The 6,515-nt window shown below is 37.0% G+C and overlaps 1 pseudogene across 1 annotated transcript; it reads right to left on the minus strand.

The window, feature by feature from the left end:
• Positions 1–3,519: 3,519 nt before the first annotated feature.
• LOC308642596 (chorion-specific transcription factor GCMa-like) lies at positions 3,520–4,828 on the minus strand (annotated as a pseudogene). The gene has a single exon. The product of its transcript is annotated as a chorion-specific transcription factor GCMa-like (transcript).
• Positions 4,829–6,515: the final 1,687 nt, after the last annotated feature.

Below are 6,515 nucleotides of genomic sequence, written 5' to 3' on the forward strand. Positions count from 1 at the left end.
ATGAATCAATAGTTTTCTAAATGCCTAATGCATAATATAAAATCATGCATGGGTAAAACATTCATCAAAGTGCAAGATAGACTAGTGGATTTTAATGTAACACGAAAAATTCATCGACATGCTTTCAGATTCTATATTGCAAATAACCTTTAAGAAACTCCACTTTCAAGTTTTCACACAGTGTCAATTATCTAAAAAAAGCTATTAAAATATTTCTCAATTTCCGAACTACATGTATTTTGAGGCCAGGTTTTCTTCATATACTTCAATGAAAACAACATATCAAAACAGATTGAATGCAAAAGCAAATATGAGAATTTAACTGCATTCTGTTATACCAAACATTAAACATAAAAAGAGAGAGAAAATTTTAAATTAAAGGTCATTATTTAAGAAAATAATTTTGTTTTGGCAAACAATTATTTTTCAAAACATTATGTTGATACAATAGCTTTATTTTTGTTTCTATAAATATTTTAAAATAAATTATTTTAAAATTATCATTTTTAATTTCTAACGGAGCAAATATTGATAGATGTAACTTACATAAACCATAGCTGTTTATTATCCTCAGTAATTTTAGAGTACAAAAGCATGGTGAGACCACAACGTATGACAACATTTGCTACTGAGAACTTCAAAAATGAAGATATAGTGTGAAGCATGCATACAATAGATCTACCATCTGTAAACTGGTGACTCTAAGTTACTATGTAGTATATCCTATCAATAAAATGGGAATAACTGTAATAAATTCCCATAAGGTCATTTTGTTACTTAAAAGTTCTATTGACATAAAATATATGTTCACTCTTATTATTATGGACAAGCCCAGGAATAGCAGAAACATAGACTCAGATTAACTATACTGAAGAGAATTGATAATATTATCTGTTTAAGTCATTCTGATCCCAACAATTGATGTGGCTAGGCTTAGACTGCTAAAAGAGCCTAGTGTATATTTTTTTGTCACCTTTTCACTCCTTTTATTCCGAATTCTTTTGGGGGGTTGGGTACTGAGGATTGAACTCAGGGGCACTCAACCACTGAGGCACACCCCCAGCCCTATTTTGTATTTTATTTAGAGACAGGGTTCTCACTGATTTGCTTAGCACCTTGTTTTTGCTAAGACTGGCTTTGAACTTGCGATCTTTCCCCACTTATTTTCCAAATTTTTGAAGCATAGCTTTCTTCTAGAGTCTTTGCCTTAATGGAAAGGAGTGACCTCTCCTATAAGAAGTACTCACTTAATAATCTAGTATTTCTTGCTGTGTATTAATCCAGTGTATTAGCTCCCAATTGACAAAGGACAGCTATCCCATGTTGTTTGGATTCTAATACTTGTGACCCACAGGAAGTTATCTCAATATCTGTGAACTTGATTGAAAGTGCTAGTAATATAAATTATTTCAGTCATTCAATTACTGTTTTTTTTTAAAAAAAATCCCAATCCAAACTGCAGAGATAAAAGAAGAGCTTTGCATTCTTTCTTTCCTTGTTCCATTCCAGCACCTACCCATTCAAGAACATCCCATCTATCTCACATGTATTCAAATCACTGTAGAAAACTTCATTAACTTAATTTGAAAATGTCAGGAACTATATAATGCACCGTTAATTTAACTATAGCATAGAGGAGAGCAATAGGGAGAAAACAATGACTATAAAATAAACAAGGTTCTTACAAAATGGAATATCAGTAGTACACATTTATCTGCACAATTAGATAGTACTCTTCTTTAGTATGACCAGCAAAACTGTAGTCTAAACCTTCTTTGCATTGAACCTAAAACGTCTTATGCATGAATCACTATTAGCTCCCAACTAGTATGCTTAATGTGAGAGTGACAGCATTCTGTTTCTCATAACCTCTGCTTGTCATCAACACCACTTTCCTATTTCAGGTTGATATAATAATTTTAAGCCATTTTTTAAAACTGGCTTTTTTTCCACACTTGGATGAGCTTGGCATTTTGAAATTTCTCTAACTGGATTATATATTATGGAAAGTAAAATAGCTCAGTTTGCAAGTCAGCCAAAGCCTTTTGACAGATAGATGTTATGTTCCTGAGTGGTAGTCCTTCATGATGCATAAATTGGTCACACTAACCTCTCCTAGGGCTGAAAATACCATTATCTGTTCCCAGAAATTTGACAGTTTCTACTGACTCTAATTGCAATGCCTGCTGTATGATAGACAATCTTTGGCATGCACAATAACTTTTCATTTCAGTGTAACTTTGTAGTACTGTATAATCTTTTTAAAGACATTTTAAATGACAATTAGGGATTCAAATTTAAGTTAAATATATACTTTGTGCAATGCTAAAAATCAAAGTAATTTCTTTCAGGTAACAATAGTATGAACACAGGTACATGCACAAGTATGTGCACAGGCAAAGACAATTTATATTGTACACAGTGCTCAGTCCAATGGTTGTACTTCTGTTTCTTACCCAAACTATAAAACATATTTCTTTTTTTTTCTTTTTTCTTTTTTAATTTTATATCATGTGCGTTTGTTACAAATAAAAAAAAATCATCTATTTTTAAAAATACTTATTTGTTTGCATCAACACACTTCAGCAAAGAGGAGGAACTGGCATTCAAATATGACTAGCCAATCATGACCATGTTAATTGTACAGACTTTTCTTTCTTATTCTTCGGTGCTGAGGATTGAACCCAAGGACTTGTGCATTCTAAATACACCTCAGCATTGAGCAACATGCCCAGTCCCCAAAGATACTTTTCTAAGCAAACAGTTCTTACATATTATGAACTTGGCACTGAGCTAGGTGCCATAAAGAATAAACATAAATAGGACAGGAATCCCTTTAAAAGGTGTAGTCAGCGAGGAGGAGGGAGAAGGACGTGAGTAATGTAGGAGAACACTGGAATTCTCTTCATGTGTCCATTTAGTTTTGCTGTCCTTTATGGAGTTAGTTCATGCTTCTGTCTTGACAAGTCTTAGAAATCAACTAGAAAATATATATTTTATAAATGAATTTGATTACTAAACAAAGTATTAAATATATCAATTCTAGACTATTTATCTTTATATACTTCTGCAGCTCTTTCTACCCTGTTTCTGGGTTTTGTCATTTTTTGTTATGAAAAAGAAGGCATGGAGGAGATCCTAAGCAGGTGGACTCTTCACATCTTTGCTCCATTTGATATGTGTCTGTGACAATGAAACCCAATAGGTAGCAGAGGTGCTAAAAGCCCCAAACAATGAGTGTGGGGTGGGGAGAGCAGAGGGCATTTCACCCAGCAGGCTGGGTAAGTTTCTAGTCCTTACTGAAGATGGAAGCATTAGGGTGGAGGAGGCAAAAAGATTATTTGCATGAAAAATGTTTTGCCTACCACTTGTTGTGATTCCCATTTATCTGTAGTTATGTTTTAAAAGCTGCTTCCTAAGGAAATTCTTCCAGCCATTTCTCAAAGTAGTTTTTTTGTGGGTTTTTTTTTTTTTTTTTTTTTTTTTTGCAGGAGGGAAGGGATTGTCGAAAAATTTAAGTCATCTTAAAGGACAGGTTTAGAAGCATTTCATTGTTGCAATGATCCAAACCCATATATGTCATTTCTTCCTCAAAATCCCACTTGGTGCTCTTGCCTGGCAGAGAGCATTGCTGATGAGGATGGGGGGTGTAGGTGAACAGAAAGGGGTCTTCCTGTGGTGGATGGTAAGCGAGAGAAGGAACGTAGCTGTTGAAATCCACAGGCACTTTCTCTTCATAAAGCTCGCCCCCTGGATTTGGCCATAATGGGTGGCAGCTAGTTTTGGCAGCAGGTGGTTCCAGGGGAATCTGCTGGGGAAAGTTCTCCAAAGAATTCTGGGAAGGAAAGAAGTCACAAGGCCAGCCGGTCAGAGGAAAAGGATAATTGGGACAATAGTTGTCATTGAGAGGGCTTCTCCCCAAAGCAGCGTTTTTATTCCATGCTTGCAGATTGTCATAATCTGAGTAGATTCCAGAGGCAGAAGGCTGAAACAGGTCTCCACTATTGTAGATCCTATTACTGGAAAATCTGCATTTTTCATACAGCTTAGTGGGGTCTAAGGTGGAAGTCGGGTCTGCCAGATCAGTGGTTCCCCCTGAACCATAACTCTTGGAGAAGGATAAGCAATCATTCAGTGAATTCGGCTGGGGAGTGTTAGCTATTAAATGTCCACTGTAACTGCCAGGCAATTGGACACCTTCCTGGAATGACCAAGTTAAAGGTAAACTTCCCTGACTTTGTGTTTCACCTGGAAGAGACTTGGATCCTGGGTTCCCCTTCAGCTTTAGGGAGACAGAGGCAGGTGCCCCATGCACTTTCTTCATTGCTCTTCTTGCCTCAGCTTCTAACTTGGTTTCTGGCTTTGGATGATCATGCTCTCCCTTTGACGGGAAGAATATGAAGCGTCCATCGTGTCTCCAGAAGTTGGTGACGGGGAAGCCCCCATGGCCTCGGCAAGGAATCAGCTTCAAAGGCCCATTACAGTTGGGACAACTTTTCTTCTGCTGCTTCTGCCGGACTTTGTCACAGATCGCAGGTCTCAGGTAGACCTTGCGCCCCTCCTTGGTAGAGCAGTTGTGGCCGCACACCACCACACCCAGACAGGACTTCTTGAGGATGCGAGAGTTGTGGTTGTTCGTGTTGCGCATGGCCCAGCTGCTCAGGTGCCGCTGTGCATTCCTGTCTTCTGAGCTGTAGATGTGCTTCACGTAGGAATCTGGCCACTCCTGGAACCAGTCAGTCTTTTTCACATTCTGTGGCAGTTTCATGTCATTAATGTCCCAGTTTAATACCTCTTTGTCTTCAGAATCAAAGTCTTCAGGTTCCATGATAAAGTCAGGTCACCCACACGTTTTCCTCTATTCAATTTCCTTCAATTTGAACTTGAGAATTTGCTCTCAAAGGTTCTTGATATAGGTGGATCAGCCTTCTGACTTCTTATCCAGATGTAGACAATATTGTCAAGAACTCATCTCCCGTTCAGGTCCCAGTAAGTTCTGGTCATTTTCCTGTTCCCTATTCCAGGTCAGGGTACACTATGCTAATGAGCTCTGGCAACAATCCAATCAAAATCTATATGCTCTCAGCTCAGGATAGGTAAAAGCAGCCTGTTTCTTCTCAGCAGCCAACAATGTAATGAATATTCTATGGTGTGCTTCTGAACGTTCCCTTTCTTTATGTTGAGGACCTTGTAACTGAAATGGACATTGAGAAGAACCTTGTGAAGAAGTACAGATGTCTTCTTTCTTGTTTCATAGGGTAAGCCCAAACAGATTCAATCACTGTAGATCTTCATTCTCTTATCATTTATCCAGCCTGTCTCCTCTTCATTTGCCCAAATTGCCGAAGGCTTGGTGCAGTGTGACGAATAGGCCTTCATTCTGGAGCAGCAGAATGGTGTCGGAGAGCTATGGGAGGAGGCCCAAAAATGCGCCTATAAAACATATTTCAATAACAATTTCTTTAAAATGTAAAAAACTGTATTTCAATTAATACTTATATATATATATATATTTAATATGTATATATGTATATTTGTATGTATACACATATAGGTGTGCATTATATATATATAAACATATATATATATATATATATATATATATACACATGCACATATATGTACCTATCTATATTCTATGTGTTTATATATACACATACGTGCACCAATATATGCACAATTATGTAGTCCATATAGAGCATATAGCTGTACTGTATATGAGCATATATTTAAGCCCTAGACAGATAAGTATGTTTGGAGTTATGTATCATTAATTTGCTATAGATTGAACATATGAACTGGTTCCCCCCAAAATAACGCAATCATAATACCATTCTGAATGAGTGGAGAAAACTAACTTTTTTTCCCCTGAAAATATATATCTATTATTTTTATAAAAAAAAAAAAACAATGATAGACTTCTCCATAAAACCCTTGATAGCCCTTAAGAAAATGGCCTACAAATGGGAGAAAACAGAGAGGGTTTAATTACCATAAAGGGTAGAATATGACAAGCTTTTGGTTCTGTAGTCAGGCTGCAGAGAGACAAGAGGTCTAAGAATTGGAAAGAAAAATGAGATATAAATAAAATTAATGAGTGAAGTAATGAGAGGCTGGAGCCCAGAGGGAAGCTGAGAAGAGTTTCCCAGGGGCAGGTGTGTGTGCAAGGTAAAATGCAGTGTGCGATTTAAAATCGTGTGCTGTGATGCATTACCACCCTCATAATCCCCTGTGGTAAGCCCCTAACAATTTGTAAGTAATGCTTTAGATTTTTTAAGTGATTGTTTTCCTTGAATCAATAAAAATGTTGTACAGAAAGATGAGTGAATATCATGAATATCATCTCAAATGGAGAGCTAGTTGAGTGAGTTGGATTTTAACAGAGTGTCCATATAACATAAGAGCAACTAGAGAGACATGAGCCTCCAGAAATCATGGGGTCAGTAGAGTAGGGGAGTATGCTCGTCACACTGAAATAGAGATGGCACTTTGAGGAATCATACTTTCTTTTATAT

This window comes from Spermophilus citellus, assembly GCF_964194105.1.
Source record: "Spermophilus citellus genome assembly, chromosome: 2".
In the NCBI taxonomy this organism is placed as follows: Eukaryota; Metazoa; Chordata; class Mammalia; order Rodentia; family Sciuridae; genus Spermophilus; species Spermophilus citellus.